This window comes from Nicotiana attenuata, chromosome 11 (assembly GCF_001879085.1).
Source record: "Nicotiana attenuata strain UT chromosome 11, NIATTr2, whole genome shotgun sequence".
Taxonomy (NCBI): Eukaryota; Viridiplantae; Streptophyta; class Magnoliopsida; order Solanales; family Solanaceae; genus Nicotiana; species Nicotiana attenuata.
This window is the reverse complement of record NC_031999.1, coordinates 45,980,999-45,999,083: the sequence shown is the minus strand read 5'-3', so window position 1 is coordinate 45,999,083 and position 18,085 is coordinate 45,980,999.

Below are 18,085 nucleotides of genomic sequence, written 5' to 3'. Positions count from 1 at the left end.
AAGTCACAGTAACAGCTTGAAATGGTAAAAGCCTAAAAGAAATCCCCAGCAGAGTCACCATGCTGTCGCGCCCCCTTTTTCTCGCGAAATCGGGTTTGTGACATTTGGGAAGACAACTCGTTCCATTTTGGGAATTGGGTTTAATGGAATTGAAGAGTCGCCACCTAATGATTTAAGTGCATTAGGACACTTTTAGAAGAGCTTGCTTTTGGATAAACAGAGATAGGGTAAGGGCTTGAAATAATTCCAAGGGGAAGGTATTAGGCACCCCTCTGAATCCACTAGTGTGGTTCCCGGCCAAGCTATTGTTGTGACTTAAGGCGCAAGTAACACATAAACAAGTAGGTCTTCAAGTAAGAGGGGATTTTTCACATAAAGATTAGAAATAAACAAAGTCGGAAAGCATTAAAGAGAGTTGATTTGGAAGAAACGTTTAAAGGATTTAAAAGAAACAAAGAAACAAAGGGAAGGGGGTCCTAGGTTTATTAATAATATGGATCACCCCACACAACATCCGGTAATCACTCTTATGCGTGATGTTATCGCGTGGTCATCATATCCATATCTACCCTTTCCCACCCCTTTAAGGTATTAAAGCGCGGAATGGTCTCGTTTAGTTATTGCATGTTATTACCCGCCCCAATCCTATCAGTCCCGGAGGTACTTGGGACTACTAATCCTATAGGGAGGAGGTGTTGGGCTTATTTGTGGTTTCAAAAGGTAAAAGTGCTAAGGCGACAAACAAAACACATATAGCAAGTTTGGGGGGAGAAGCATATAAACAAACAAAAGGCTCAAACAGACCTTCTTTAAGCAAAGAAAAGCACATAGTTTAGCATGTCTTACACGTACTGTTTAAGGGTCTGATTAAAACTTAAAAGCTGGGGCAGGCTGATTTATCACATATTTCCTGATAGGAAGTCCGAATTAGACTTGCTTGCTAGTCGTAATTGATAAAGACTGATGCAGTTTAAAAACATTACCCTAAGGCTTGCCTAGGTGTGGGACAAAGCTCCTATAGACATGATATCTACTGATTTCAGAAAAGAATGAAATAGATTGGATGCATACTGATTAAGAAGGGTTACTAGATTATTAAAGAAAAGCAAACTTTAGCAAAAGTTACAGGTTCTGCAAGCATTACTACTGGTATTAGACTCATAAGCGAGCGGAAAACGTTTCAGACTTGGTTGATAGTTCCTATAGGCATGCTCTCTACGCGTTGTTGATTTTAAACACTTTTATAGATATGGAAAAAATGCAGAAAACCTACAACATGATATCTAGGTGTTACACTTTTGTTACGAACGTGACATCTGATTACATTTTTGCTATTCAGACCTATAAACATGTTTGCCTAATGCGAAGTGGATATGCAAGAATCAGAAAGGACCTATAGGCATATTTTTTACATGCACGTGCATCCTATAGAGATGGCATCTATGTGTGAACATGCTGAAATTAGAAGTCCTATAGACATGGTATCTATATAAGAATGCTGAAACTAGAAATTCTATAGGCAGGTTATCAATATGAGAATGCAGGATCTTATAGACATGACCGCTATATGACAATACAGGAATTAGAACTTCCTATAGGCAGGTTATCTACCCATTTTGCATACATGGTTACCCCTTCCTTTTCACTAGCTATGCCCAAGAGTTTTATTACAAAGTTATTACAACCCAGAAGAAAATAAAGAAAATACATCAGAAATTAAAAGTACAACCAAGGAGAGTCTGATTCAGACTTCCTGTCTGAAATAAAACCAACTCCAAAGATCAGATTTCAAAGCCTTTCTCCCATTTGGGGGTGTGTCAAAGTTCCCTAAGAGTCTCACATGAACTCCGGGCAGTGCTCACACCCCAAATACATTACTAGATTACGACATAATGCAGTGTGGAAGAGCCAGCCCTCAAGTGTCCAAGTTCAGAGGGAACTCAGGGTCCCAAGGCAAGGCTCACAGGAGGGGGGGGGGGGCAGAACCTAATAACTAAGAGAGGGTGCAAGTGCAAGATTCTAAAAAGGAAAAGGGGAAAGGGAAATAGTTCACATTGATACTCATAGGGGTATAGGGAATGGGGAGATAGTAAAGGAAAAGCAAAGGCAGGCTGGTGGGGTATACTGAGCAATGAGGAATGCTGGCCTACCCCGTAAGCCTGTTAGAATACATTGTTTAGAAGTTAGGATCCTCTAAGGGATCAAGTTCAAACCATAGACAATAACTTAAATATTGCCATGTTTTAAACTGCAACTCACAGCATATAAAGGGATAGGGAGCACGGGTTCATAGCAGAAACAAACAGAAAAAGATTAACATGCTAGTTCAAATAGTTAATTTTGCAGAAGTAGTAAAGTAGGCAGGGATACAAAAAGCTGTAAATAAACACATTGTGATGATGCTGAAACTTAAATTAGAACATACCAGTTTCAAAGGAAACAAAACAAAGAGAAAGTGCAGTAGTCTTGTGAAAGCCACAGAATAGACAAGAAGAGAGTGCTAGTAAGAGTTCAGAAGAGATTGTAAAGTAGTAGTGGAGGATTGTTAATCGTGTCTGCATTGTGAAAAAGGGTCGTGTATTTATAGTGTGAAAGTCATGAGGAAATAAGGTAAGAAAATAATTGAAAAATTGATTGTCAATCAATTACACAAGACTCCCTTTAATTAAGGGATTCAGATTCAAACTGGTATAAACCAATTAAGGAAAGAAATTAATCAAACACTTTGTGCAAAGTAGGCAATTAGGGGTAAATACATAAGAGTTTTATTTAAAAATAGAATTTTGAAATACACGGTTGTGCAATTGAGGAAAGAGAATCAATTAATAGCCAAGAAATCAGAGGTCAGAGATTTGTTATGAATGAACCGAGTCAAAAGATGGAAAAGGTTTTCAAATTAAAGGAAATTAGCAAACATGGAAAGGGAATCAATTAGACCCATATTCAGAGGGGAGTATGGACTAATTACAGATTTAAAAACTACTTTAGAGGGAAGTTCATCATTTATAAGGAGCCTACAAACACGTTAAGCATGAAAGAAGACTGTAGTGTCACTGTAAAATCAGTAAAAAATCCAGCATAGAAGAGTTTAGCAAAAGGTCAGAGTCATATGAAAACAAAGAAGTCCAAACTCAATTCAAAGACTCGAAGTCAATCTGAAAGAATTAGGGGTTTTGAAATAAAACCTTGATTCAAGCAAACCATAAAGCAAAGATGAGAGGGAAGGCAATTGAATCAAAATCATTATTAGAAGTTTCAGAAAAGAACAAGCTTCTTTAGCAACATAACTCATGAGAAAACAAGATAGCAGAGTAACATGCAATCACAATAGAAGGAGAAACATTCGAAGAAGCATGCTTAAGGGGATCTTCAGGAGAAATTCAAACAATGTTCAGTAGAAGAAAAAATAGCAAAACCTGAAGAACACAATAGAAAAAATATAGTAGGCGAAACATAGCAGAACATAGTAGAAGAAAGTACGAGAACATAGTATAGCAAACATGGTAGAAGAACATACAAGCATGGAGCATATAAAACACAGTAAAAAAGAACATACAAGAATGGAGTATAAAAACTCGGTAGAAGAGCATACAAGAACAGAACACATACAAGAACGTGGTAGATAAAACACATGAGCACAATAGAGGCAAATAAACAAAAGAAAGGGGCAAGAGATTCAGAGAAACACCTAAACGTTTTTTTCAGAAAACCCTAGATCGGAAAGATAGATTTTTAAAAGTAATTTTCGAAAGAAACCTTAGGGAAATCATTTGAAAACTCAAAGAGAGCACATATACCCCACAGATCTAAAGAAATCGGAGAAAACGTCGAAGGGTTAGGGTTTCAGAAGAACCCTAGAAATGAGAAAGGCTTTGAGAGGTCATCAATCTGAGTCGGAGAGGTCGGAATCAGAATCAAACAACTATAGTACGCCGGAGCAAAGCCGGAGATGACCAGAGAATCTTGAATCGATAGAGGTCTGGGTGAAAACATTCGAAGTCCGGCCTCGAATCTTCAGGTATCAAGCACATATGAGCAATATGAGGTGAGTATAGGGCTCTCACAGCCTGAGAAGCTATGGATTCTGGTGGGTTTCATGGTGGGAGATGGTGAGACGATTAGGGTTCAGAGAAGGTTCGAGAGATTTTTAGGGGGTGAAGGGATTCAAAGGCGGCTGGTTAGGTGAAATGATTTAGGGTTAACGGGTTTGGGAAATTAAAAAGGAAAGAAGGGATCGTGGCCGTTGATCATTTTGATCAACGACCTAGATTTATTGGGGAGTCGGGCGGGTTGGATTAAATTTGGTCATGGGAGGGTAGTTTAGGAATTGGGCCGGTCCGATTGAGATTGAAATTGGGTTAATTGGGGTGGTCGATTTGGGCTAAAATTGATATAAATATGGCTAGATTTTAAATAGCCACTTTTTTCCTTTTTATTTAATAAAAATAGTAAAATGATTTCTGAAAACAAATTAAAGGTACTAAATTAATCAATAATATATAATATTAAGTTGAATAATACTGGAATCAAATTGGTAATTATAAACGTAATTAATTCTTAAAATAGGCTAATATTGCAATTATATGCAATTTAGCTTTAAAAATACTAAATAAGTTTGTAAAAATGTACAAAAAATTACCTTAGCTATATTCTGGGATAAATATGAGAATAAAATAAATTACTCACCAAAAATGATAAATTGAGGAATAATTATTGGTTTTTGTATTGCTAAAATAGGGCAATAAATTGATTTAAAAATCCTTTAAAAATTAGAAAAAATACTAAAACATTTGGACAGATTTATATATGCATACATATGCTATTTTGAAAGGTGTTTTGCATATAAAAAATATACAGGGAAAAATTGGGTATTAACAACTTCAGACCTTGGAGATGAAAGTGGATGACTCCTTCTTGGTTCGGTTTATTTTGAACTCGTTACCTCCTGAGTATGGACCTTTTCAAATTAACTATAATACTATTAAGGATAAGTGGAATGTTAGTAAATTGTCCAGTATGCTTACTCAGGAGAAGTCAAGACTTAAGAAACAAGAGAGTCATTCAATTAACCTCATGGGTCAAGGAGCTGGTAAAGGAATTAAAGTGAAGGCCAACAAGTTCAAGAAGAAGAAAGCACCTGCTAAAGCTCCACAGGATGCTAAGAAGGAGCATAAGGCAGATACGTGTCGTTTCTCTAACAAGGAAGGACACTATTAGAAAGATTGCCTGAAACGTAAAGCGTGGTTCGAAAAGAAAGTTACAATTAGTGCTTTTGTATGTTTCGAATCAAATTTAATATAAGTTCCTAATAATACTTGGTGGCTTGATTCTGGTGCAACTGCTCATGTATCTACTACGTTGCAGGGATTCCTTACAATCCAAACTACAAATCCAAATAAGGATTTCTTGTTCATGGGAAATCGTATGAAGGCTCCAATTGAAGGCATAAGGAGTTATCGTTTGATCATGGAGACTGGGTGTCACCTTGATCTATTACAGACTCTTTATGTACCATCAGTTTCTAGAAATTTGATTTTTCTTTCAAGACTTGATGTTTCTGGATTTGGTTTGAAGTTTGGAAATGGATGTTTCAATTTATATAAGAATGCTATTTTTTTAATGGTTCTGATTTTCTTAGTGATGGTTTATATAAATTGAAACTCGATATTGATTTTTCTGAATCCCTTCTTACTGTTCAACATAATATTGGAATTAAACGTAGTTCACTAGATGAAAGTTCTGTTTACTTGTGGCATAGACGTTTGGGTCATATATCCAAAGAAAGGTTAGAAAGATTAGTAAAGAATGAGATTCTTCCAATCTAAATTTTACTAATCTTACTATATGTTTGGATTGCATTAAGAGAAATCAAACCAAGCATAGTAAGAAAGGTGCCACGAGAAGCACCTAGCTTCTGAAATTATACACACCGATATTTGTGGACCCTTTGATGTTCCAAAAAAATATTTTATCACTTTTATCGATGACTTTTCACGTTACGGATACATTTATTTGCTGAAAGAGAAATCTCAAGGAATAGAGGCTCTCAAAGTGTTTGTTAATGAGGTTGAAAGGCAATTAGATAAAAAGGTGAAAACCATTAGGTCAGATAGAGGTGGTGAATATTATAGAAAATATAATGAATCAGGACAATGTCCAGGTCCATTTGCAAAGTTCCTCGAGGAACATGGCATATGTGCACAGTATACTATGCCAGGAACACCTCAACAAAATGGCGTTGCAGAAAGGCGTAATCGAAAACTTATGGATATGGTTAGGAGCATGTAGAGTAATTTCTCATTACCCAAATCATTGTGGATGTATGCTCTTAAAACCACTGTATGTTTGGGGTTGCCCAGCGGAAGCTAGAGTTTAGAATCCACAAGAAAAGAAATTAGATTCTCGAACACTAAGTGCTTACTTTATTGGTTACCCAGAGAAATCTAAAGGGTATGTGTTTTACTGTCCAAACCATAGTTCAAGAATTGATGAAACCGGTAATGCAAGATTCATTGAGAATGGTGAAGTTAGTAGGAGTGTTGAAAAGCAAAGTGTGGAAATTAAAGAGGTGAGGGTCAATATTCTATTACCCAGGAATGTGCCTACTTCCATAGAAATACCAAATATTATTCCAGTTGTTGAAGAACACTTTGACAACGCCGAGCAATATTTGGATGAAACACTTTATGAAGTAACTAACTCACAAATGAACCACAAAAAATGCCATTAAGATAATCTCAAAGAGTTAGAAAATCGGCTATTTCGGATGATTACATGGTTTGTTTGCAAGAGTCAGATTTTGACATTGGTCTTAATAAGGATCCGATTTCATTTTCACAAGCCATAGAAAGTAATGAGTCTAACAAATGGATTGATTCCACGAAGGAAGAGTTAAAATCCATGGAATACAATAATGTCCGGGTTCTTGTTGAATTACCAGAAAGTTCTAAAAGAATCGGGTGTAGATGGGTCTTTAAGACCAAACGCGATTCAAATGGCAATATTGAGAGATACAAAGCCAGACTTGTTGCCAAGGGTTATACTTACAAAGGAGGCATTGTTTATAAAGAGACCTTTTCACCGGTCTCAAAGAAAGACTCGTTCAGAATTACTATGGCTTTGGTGGCTCATTATGATTTAGAGTTACACCAAATGGATGTGAAAACTGCCTTTCTTAATGGAGATCTCGAGGAGGAAGTTTATATGGACCAACCAGAGGTTTTCGAAAGTAAAGGAAAAATGTCAAATGGTGTGTAAACTGAAGAAGTCAATATATGGACTTAAACAAGCCTCACGACAATGGTATATAAAGTTTAATGATACCATAACATCTTTTGGATTTGTGGAAAATACCGTTGATTGGTGTATATACCAAAAAAATCAGTGGGAGCAAGTTTATATTTTTAGTCCTATATGTTGATGATATTCTACTTGCTGCTAATGATTTAGGCATATTGCGTGAGACTAAAGATTTTCTCTCTAAGAATTTTGAAAATAAAGATATGGGTGAGGCATCCTATGTGATAGGAATTGAAATATTCCATGATAGATCACAAGGATTATTGGGATTGTCTCAGAAAGGCTATATCGAAAGAATTCTAGAGAGATTTAATATGAACAATTGTTCAGCAGGAATTGTTCCAATTCAAAAAGGGGACAAATTTGGTCTCATGCAATGCCCTAAGAATGATGTAGAATGAAAGGAAATGGAAGCAATTCCTTACTCTTCAATTGTTGGTAGTCTGATGTATGCTCAGACCTGCATAAGATCAGATATTAGTTTTGCGGTCGGAATGCTAGGAAGATATCAGAGTAACCCAGAATCGATCACTGGAAAGCTGCAAAGAAAGTTTTGAGGTACTTGAAAGGAACGAAGGATTACATGCTCATTGTATAGGAGATCCAAGCATTTGGAAGTTGTTGGATACTCGGATTCAGATTTCGCTGGATGTATTGACACTAAAAAGTTCACGTTTGGTTATTTGTTCCAATTAGCTGAAGGAGCAATATCGTGGAAAAGTGCCAAGCAGTTTGTCATTGCTACATCCACGATGGAAGAAGAATTTGTGGCATATTTTGAAGCCACAATTCATGCATTATGGCTGTGAAACTTTATTTCAAGACTTGGGGTTGTCGACAAAATTACCAAGCCGCTGAAAATTTACTGTAATAATTCTGCAGCAGTATTCTTCTCCAAGAACGATAATTACTCCAAAGGTGCCAAACATATGGAATTAAAGTACGTTACCGTCAAGGAGGAAGTTCAAAAATAAAAAGTGTCACTTGAGCAAATTAGAACAGATCTCATGATTGCATATCCGTTAACGAAAGGTTTACAACCAAAGATATTTAAAGAACATGTACATAGAATGGGTCATGGATGTATTTATGATTGATGTATTTATGATGTTTTGACACTCTGAGCTCATTTATGTATTTTTGATATACATGAATGGTTTCCTCTTTCTCATAGTGGTGTACACATTAATATTTTGATATATTACAGGATAAGTCTGAAGGAGACATTATTGTGAACCATAATATTTTATAGCTTATGCACCTGGTACGATTAGTTGCTAATGTTTTAGTATATGGAAGGGAGTATGTAGACAAATTAGATATAACTGCCATAACTCACATTTAGTAGTTTTATCGTATCATGGTATTTATGATGGACATTATAGAAGTGATTCGTTTATCTGCATCTAATGTTCCTATATAAAATATTAATATTATGTTATTATTGGGCCAAGTGGGAGAACGCAAGTTAGTTTCTTACGTGTGAGTGGCCCCATAGGTTTAAGTCCCATAATTAATATTTAATTAATTATCAAATCTCATCCGCCCGATTGGTTACTTGATAGACGTACCATATTAAGTGAGAACCTCTATAAATTGGTCCTCTCCCCACCCATTAGGGTTACCATATTTTTATTATTTTCTTTCTTCCATCACTAAAGAAGGCGGTAACGAATTTACCAATTAACGCTTCCGCTTCACGATAATGGATTCCGCTTCAGGTATGTTTTCTATGACGATTACATGTAAGATTATCATGTTCAAGATCCTGTTGTGAATTAATGTTTATGCTAACATCAAATGGATATCAAAACAACTTTTTTAAATGGTGATTTAAAAGAAGAGATTTATATGGTTCAACATCAAGACTGTATCATTCATGGACAAGAAAGTAAAGTTTGTAAATTAACTAGATCCCTTTATAGCCTTAAACAAGCTCCTAAGTAGTGGTATGAGAAATTTGAACAAGTCTTACTCAGAGACGGTTTTTTTTTCCAGTGGAGGTGGATAAATGTGTTTATACTAAAATGATAGACAATGATTATGTGATAATATATCTATATGTTGATGACATGCTTATATTTGGTACAAGTTTAAATATTGTGCAAAGTACTAAATTATTTTTCTCTACTAATTTTAATATGAAAACTCTGGGTAAAGTAAATGCAATATTGTGAGTTAAAGTTACAAGGAGTGAAGATGGAATAATGTTACCACAAGAACATTATGGTGAGAGACTTTTAAAGAAGTTTGAATATTTTAATGTCGCACCTGTGAGAACTCCTTTTGATGCTAACTCTCTGTTGAAAAAGAATAATGGTGGCCCAGTTGCTCAGTCTAAGTATGCTCAGATTATTGGGAGTCTAATGTATTTAATGAATACTAAGCCTGATATAGCGTATGTTGGGTGTAGACTGAGTAGATATACTCATAATCCCAACAGAGATCATTGGTTGCATTAGTTAGACTAATGAAATACTTGAGAGGAACCATAAATTATTGTGACGACCCGGCCGGTCGTCTTAAGAATTAATGCCCCGATCCCCCATTAACTGCTTCCCCTAAGTTCATTTCTGCTATTTTGGTTTGCCAGGACGTTCGGTGTTGACTTTCGGAGAGTTTTGGGACACTTAGTCCCTAAACGAGAGCTTAAGTCTGGAAAATGGTCCGTAGTCGGAACAGTGTGAAGACGACCTCAGAATGGAAATTTGATGGTCCCGTTAGCTCCGTTAGGTGATTTCGGGGTTGGGAGCGTGTTCGGAATGTATTTTGGAAGTCCGTAGCCCATTTAGGCTTGAAATGCCGAAGTTTGAATTTTTGAAGTTTCCGATCCGATAGTGAATTTTTGATCCGAGGGCCGGAATGGAATTCCGGAAGTTCCAGTAGCTCCGTCATGTCATTTGGGATGTGTGTGCAAAATTTCAGGTCATTCGGACGTGTTTTGGTTAGGTTTTTGATCAAAAATGTATTTTGATAAAAGTTGAAGTTCTTAGGCTCAAATCCTTGTTTAATTCGAGTTTCCGGCGTTATATTAGGTGGTTTAAGGATTGGTACAAGTTTGAATGAGGTATTAGGTGTTATTGGTGCTTTTGGTTGAGGTCCCGGGGGCCTCGGGATGAATTCGGATGGGTGACGGAAGGTTTTGAAGTTGAAGAGTTGCTGAAGACCTGCTGGTATCTGTCATAACCACACCTGCGATTTGCGTTCCGCAGGTGCGGAGCCGCAGAAGCGGCCTGGCCATCGCAGGAGTGGAATTGGGCTCCCTCAGCTTTTTTTGAAAGTGCGGAAGACCTGCCGCAGATGTGGTTACGCACCTGCGAGGCCTCTATCGCAGATGCGGCCCTGGTCCTTTGTGAGAAACCGCAGAAGCGGTAAGAGTACCATAGAAGCGGCAACCGCAGGTGCGTTTTAAGACCGCAGAAGTGGAAGCCTGGAATATAATGAAAACCGCAGAAGCGGTAAATTGGCCGCAGAAGCGGTCCCTTGTCCGCAGAAGCGGAAATACCTGTGCAGATATAGAAATTTTGAGGGTTTTATTTCATAAGTTAGAAAAATCAATTTGAGCTCGGGTAAGGGCGATTTCCAGAGGATTTTTAAGAGGAGATTATTGGGTAACGTTTATTTAATCCCTTCTAGTTATATTTCATCATTTTGTAGTTAAATCCATCATTAAAATTCGAATTTGGGATCAAATTGGAAGAATTTGGGGTAAAACTTCTTAGACCAAACCATTGAGTTTTGAGTGGGCATTTGACCTTCGATTTGGGAGATTTGTATATGGTTAGACTCATGAGAGTACGAGGGTTCTGAAAATGTAAAAATTATTCGATTCCGAGATGTTGGCCTGAGGGGCATTTTGGTCATTTTACCTATTTTCGCGCCCTAGCTTTAAATTTAATAGTGGAATCAGTTGTTTGCAATATTACTTACCATATGTAATTGAATTGAATAGATTTGTGCCATTTGGAGTCGGATACTCGTGGCAAAGGCGTGGTTCCTAGTTGATTATTGAGCCGGTTCGAGCTATGTGGCCTGTCTAACCTTGTGTGGTGGAACTTTTCCCCTTAGGATTGTACTTGATATTTGAGTGCCTTGTACGTGAGGTGACGGGCGCATACTTGAGCTGATTGATGGAAAATCTGGTTTTTACTTAAGTTATTGAGATTTGGTTTCTTTCTTACTTGCCTTATTCTACTTGAAATTATAACTTGTACTAGATTAGGAAAACATGTTTAGTTGACTTGACTGCCTAATTGTTTGAGTTGTTTTGACTGTTCTACGTGAAGCATGCTAGGCTAGTTCTATCTATGCTGTATTTCGTACTTCATTCCTTGGTATATTTCTGGCTGTGGTTGCGCATTTACATTGGGACTACGGATGTGGGATTCCGGTAGCTCCCCCCCTGTTTGTTTACTTTGGGACTACGGGTTCGATTCCCGGTAGATCCCCCTGCACTTTTACATTGGGACTGCGGGTTAGATTCCCGATAGATCCCCCCTGCATATTGATGGTTGGACTACGGGACGGTATCCGGGAGATCCTTCGGTTTAGCACATGAGTTGGACTACGGGACGGTATCCCGGGAGATCCACTGGACAGTTGAGGAAGGGCTACAGGACGGTATCCTGGGAGACCCTCATTGTTATTCTTGGTATTGAGTTGTAGTCATTCTGTGTCCATTTTGTTCTTTGTGTAGTTGTTATTATTTCGTTAGCCTGTCTTATCTCACTGCTGTACTCATTATTTCTGTCATATTTTCATACCGTTAATTAATATTATATTTTACCTCAGTAGGGCCCTGACCTTCCTCGTCACTACCCAACCGAGGTTAGGCTTGGCACTTACTGAGTACCGCTGTGGTGTACTCATGCCCTTCCTGCGCATGTTTTTCATGTGCAGATCCAGGTACCTCTTCTCAGGCGCACTATCCTTGAGGCGAGGAGATACACGGAGACTTCGAGGTATATCTGCAGCGTCCGCAGACCGAAGAGTCATCTTCCTTATTCTAGTTGTAGAGCTCTTATCCTATCATACTTTTGATGTAGATATTCTGGAGATTAGAGTACTTTTGGTAATTCTATTAGCCTGTGTTTCCCGTGAGTTTCCGGTTTTGGGATTGAGTTGTATACTTCTGCATATCTTTTGAGTTGTATTGGCCGGGCGGCCTTATCAGTTGTTATTTTTCATATGTTCAGTTTTAATTGATTATTCCTCAAGTTAAAAAGGTTATTTCCGCATTGTTATGCTTACCTAGTTGTAGGAACTAGGTGCCATCACGACTTGTTCATGGAGGGTGAACGGGGGTCGTGACAAGTTGGTATCAGAGCTCTAGGTTCATAGGAGTCACGGAACACAGGCCGGTTTATTAGAGTCTCGCTGATTGGTACGGAGATGTCTGTACTTATCTACGAGGGGCTATGTAACTGTTTAGGAAAAAAATCTTCGTTTCATTTGAATTCCTTGTCGTGCGATATTTTGACATCAATTCTAAACTTCTGACTTCTATTCTCTCACAGATGGTGAGGACACGTGCCACTCGAGATGATCAGGCACCCGCCCCCCCTACTGTAGCCGTCAGAGGCCGGCGCCGGGTGAGAGGTCGAGGACGCGCACGTGGTCAGCCAGAGCACCTGCGCGAGCTACCGTCGAGGTACCACCAGCAGATCCAGCCAGAGCCCAGGCACCTGGAACACCTACTACTGCCACTACTACTCCAGCGCTCTAGGAGACTTTAGCTCAGCTCATGAGCATATACACCACCTTGGCAAGGCAGGGCTGCTTCCCCTTGCTGCAGCCACATCCCAGGCCGGGGGAGGAGCACAGACTCCCGCCGTCCGCAATCCTGAGCAGCGAGTGCAGGTTGAGCAGGCTCCCGAGATTATTCCGGCACCGCCTGCAGCACCAGTTCAGCCCGAGGATGGGTCAGCTGCTTCAGAGGACGAACAACGTAGACTTGAGAGGTTCAAGAAGTATGATCCCCCTGTGTTCAGTGGATTAGCATCAGACGATGCCTTGGGATTTCTAGAGGAGTGTCACCGTATTCTTCGCACTATGGGCATAGTGGAGTCCATCGGGGTTTCTTTCACTACTTTTCAGCTTTGGGGAGCTGCCTATGATTGGTGGCGCACTTATGAGATAGACAGTCCAGTCGAGGCTGCTTCAGTGACTTGGACCCAGTTCTCGGATATGTTCATGAGAGAGTTTGTCCCCCATAGTCTCAGGGATGCATGGCGCACAGAGTTTGAGCATTTGCGCCAGGGTGCTATGACCGTTTTAGAGTATGCTATCCGTTATACCAGGTTGGCCAGGCATGCACCGGCTTTGGTTGCTACAGTTCGGGAGAGAGCTCGCAGGTTCATTGAGGGTCTTATTCCACCCATCAGATCTAGCATGGCTCGAGAGTTGGAGATGGACATTCCTTATCAGCAGGTAGTGAGCATTGCTAGGAGGATTGAGGGTATGCTCGCCAGGGAGCGAGGAGAGAGGGAGGCCAAGAGGTCTCAAGAGTCGGGTCACTACTCTGGTGCCCGTACCCCATCAGCAGGTCGTTATGTCAGAGGTTATGCGGGTCGCCCTGTTCATTCAGCTCTTCCAGCAGCCGGCAGTGCTCCAGCTCCACCTACACCTCAGGAGCCTTACTATGCACCTCCAGTTTCTAGCACGCCTCCTGCGCGGGGTGCTTCCAGAGGTCAGTCCAGCAGGCCTAGTCCCAGCCAGTCACAGCCACCGCGTCCTCCCAGAGCTTGTTTTGAGTGTGGTGATACACGCCACATGGTTAGGGACTGCCCCAGACTTGGTAGGGGTGCACCTTCACAGACTGCTCAGCCACAGCGTGCTCTTTAGAGTTCTCAGGCCATGATCACAGCTCCAGCTGCTACCCCACCTGCCCAGCCGGCTAGGGGCGGAGGTCGGGGAGATAGAGGTCGCCCTCGAGAGAGGGGCCGGGCCAGATATTATGCTATTCCTGCTCGTACTGAGGCTGTTGCCTCCGACTCCGTCATTACAGGTATTATTCTGGTTTGTCACAGAGAGGCATCGGTTCTATTCGATCCGGGCTCTACTTACTCTTATGTGTCTTCTTACTTTGCTCCTCATTTGGGTGTGCCTCGGGATTCTTTGAGTGACCCCGTTTATGTTTCTACTCCTGTGGGAGATTCTCTTGTTGTGGACCGCGTTTATCGGTCATGTTTGGTTACTATTCGTGGTTTTGAGACCAGAGCAGACTTATTATTACTCGGTATGGTGGATTTTGACATTATTTTGGGCATGGACTGGTTGTCGCCCCATTTCGCTATTCTTGATTGTCACGCCAAGACTGTGACGCTGGCTATGCCAGGTATTCCGCATATTGAGTGGAGTGGTACTTTAGATCACACTCCCAGTAGAGTTATCTCTTTTCTTAAAGCTCAGCATATGGTTGAGAAGGGGTGTGCCGCGTATTTAGCTTATGTGAGAGATGTCGGTGTTGATAACCCTTCTGTTGACTCAGTTCCAGTGGTACGGGATTATCCCGATGTGTTTCCAGCTGACCTTCCGGGCATGCCGCCCGATAGAGACATTGATTTTGGCATTGATCTATTGCCGGGCACTCAGCCCATTTCCATTCCTCCGTATCGTATGGCTCCTCCTGAGTTGAAGGAGTTGAAGGATCAGTTACAGGAATTGCTCGGTAAGGGTTTTATTCGACCTAGTGTTTCACCGTGGGGTGCTCCTGTTTTGTTCGTGAAGAAGAAGGATGGTTCTATGCGCATGTGTATTGATTACCGCCAGCTGAATAAGGTTACAGTGAAGAACCGTTATCCTCTGCCTCGCATTGATGATCTGTTTGACCAGCTTCAGGGCGCACAGGTGTTTTCTAAGATTGACTTGCGCTCAGGTTACCATCAGTTGAAGATTCGGGAGCAGATATCCCGAAGACTGCCTTCTGGACTCGATATGGCCATTATGAGTTCCTTGTCATGTCATTTGGGCTGACCAATGCCCCTGCAGTTTTCATGCATTTGATGCATAGTGTGTTCATGCCATATCTTGACTCGTTCGTGATTGTTTTTATTGATGATATTCTGGTGTATTCCCGGAGTCGTGAAGATCATGAGAAGCACCTGAGGACCGTGCTACAGACCTTGAGGGAGAAAAAGTTATATGCAATGTTCTCAAAATGTGAGTTTTGGCTGAGTTCTGTGGCATTCTTAGGCCATGTGATTTCTAGTGAGGGTATTCGGGTGGATCTGAGGAAGGTAGAGGCCGTGCAGGGTTGGCCCAGGCCGTCCTCAGCTACAGATATTCGCAGTTTCCTTGGCTTGGCGGGTTACTACCATCGTTTTGTGGAGGTATTTTCATCGATTGTTGCCCCTATGACTAGATTAACCCAGAATGGTGCCCCATTTCAGTGGACAGAGGAGTTTGAGGCGAGCTTTCAGAAGCTCAAGACAGCTTTGACTACAGCCCCAATCTTGATGTTGCCTACCGGTTCGGGGTCTTATATTGTCTATTGTGACGCCTCGAGAGTTGGCCTTGGAGCAGTGTTGATGCAGGACGGTAGGGTGATTGCCTACGCGTCCAGACAGTTGAAGATACATGAGAAGAATTACCCTGTCCATGACCTTCAGTTAGCTGCTATTGTTCATGCCTTTAAGATCTGGCGTCATTATTTGTACGGCGTGCCTTGTGAGATTTACACTGATCATCGGAGTTTGCAGCACTTGCTCAAGCAAAAGGATCTCAATATGCGTCAGAGGAGGTGGTTAGAGCTGCTGAAGGACTATGACATTACTATTCTGTATCACCCTGGCAAGGCCAATGTAGTGGCGGATGCCTTGAGTCGCTAGGCGGAGAGTTTGGGGGGTTTGGCATATTTACCAGCTTCAGAGAGGCCTATGGCGATGGATGTTCAGGCCTTAGCCGGCCAGTTCGTGAGATTGGATCTTTCGGAGCCCAGTCGGGTTCTAGCTTGTGTGGTTTCCCGGTCCTCCTTATTTGATCGTATCAGGGAGCGGCAGTATGATGACCCTCATTTGCTTGTCCTTCAGGACAAGGTTCAGCGTGGAGATGCCAGAGATGTGACCATTGGAGATGACAGGGTATTGAGGATGCCGGGCCGGATTTGTATGCCCAATGTTGATGGTCTTCGAGAGTTGATTCTAGTAGAGGCCCATAGTTCGCGGTATTCCATCCATCCGGGTGCCGCGAAGATGTATCAGGACTTGAGGCAGCACTACTGGTGGAGGCGGATGAAGAAGGATATAGTTGGTTATGTGTCTAGATGCCTCAACTGCCAGCAGGTGCAGTATGATCACCAGTGCCCGGGTGGGTTGCTTCAACAGATAGAGATTCCGGAGTGGAAGTGGGAGCGCATCACCATGGATTTTGTGTCGGGACTCTCACGGACCTTGAAGAAGTTTGACGCCATTTGGGTCATTGTGGATCGGCTGACCAAGTCCGCTCATTTCATCCCTGTGTGTACCACTTATTAATCGGAGTCCACCGGGTGGAGTTGAGCACAACGTTCCACCCCCAGACGGACGGACAGTCCGAGCGCACTATTCAGATTCTTGAGGATATGCTCCGTGCGTTTGTGATTGAGTTTGGAGGTTCTTGGGATCATTTCTTGCCATTGGTGGAGTTTGCTTACTACAACAGCTATCAGTCCAGCATTCAGATGGCGCCGTATGAGGCCTTATATGGTAGGAGGTGTAGATCCCCGGTGGGTTGGTTTGAGCCGGGTGAGGCCAGGCTATTGGGCACAGAGTTGGTTCAGGATGCCTTGGAGAAGGTTAAGACGGTTCAAGATAGACTCCGTACAGCCCAGTTCAGATAGAAGAGTTACGCGGACAGGAAGGTTCGTGATGTTTCATATATGGTTGGTGAGCGGGTTCTGCTTCGGGTTTCGCCTATGAAAGGCGTCATGAGGTTTGGGAAGAAAGGAAAGTTGAGTCCGAGGTTTATAGGCCCTTTTGAGATCTTGCGGCGAGTTGGGGAGGTTGCCTATGAGTTTGCCTTGCCTCCCAGTTTGGCCGGAGTTTATCCGGTATTTCATGTTTTGATGCTCCGGAGGTATCACGGTGATCGGTCTCACGTGTTGGATTTCAGTTCAGTCCAGTTGGACAAGGATCTATCCTATGTTGAGGAGCCAGTGGCTATATTGGACAGACAGATCAGAAAGTTGAGGTCAAAGAACATTGCTTCAGTGAAGGTTCAGTGGCGGGGTCAGCCGGCCGAGGAGGCGACTTGGGAGACCGAGCGGGATATGCGCAGCCAGTACCCTCACCTTTTCACTACTTCAGGTATGTTCTCTATGCTCGTTCGAGGACGAACGAATGTTTAAGTGTAGGAGGATGTCACGACCCGGCCGGCCGACTTAAGATTATCGCCCCGATCCCCCATTAACTGCTTCCCCTAAGTTCATTTCTGCTATTTTGGTTTGCCGGGACGTTCGGTGTTGGGATTCGCAGAGTTTTGGGACACTTAGTCCCTAAACGAGAGCTTAAGTGTTGGAAAATGGTTCCGTAGTCAGAACATTGTGAAGACGACCTCGAAATGGAAATCCAATGGTCCCGTTAGCTCCGTTAGGTGATTTCGGGGTTGAGAGCGTGTTCGGAATGTATTTTGGAAGTCCGTAGCCCATTTAGGCTTGAAATGCCGAAGTTTGAATTTTTGAAGTTTCCGGTCCGATAGTGAATTTTTGATCCGAGGGCCGGAATGGAATTCCGGAAGTTGCAGTAGCTCCGTCATGTCATTTGGGATGTGTGTGCTAAATTTCAGGTCATTCGGACATGTTTTGGTTAGG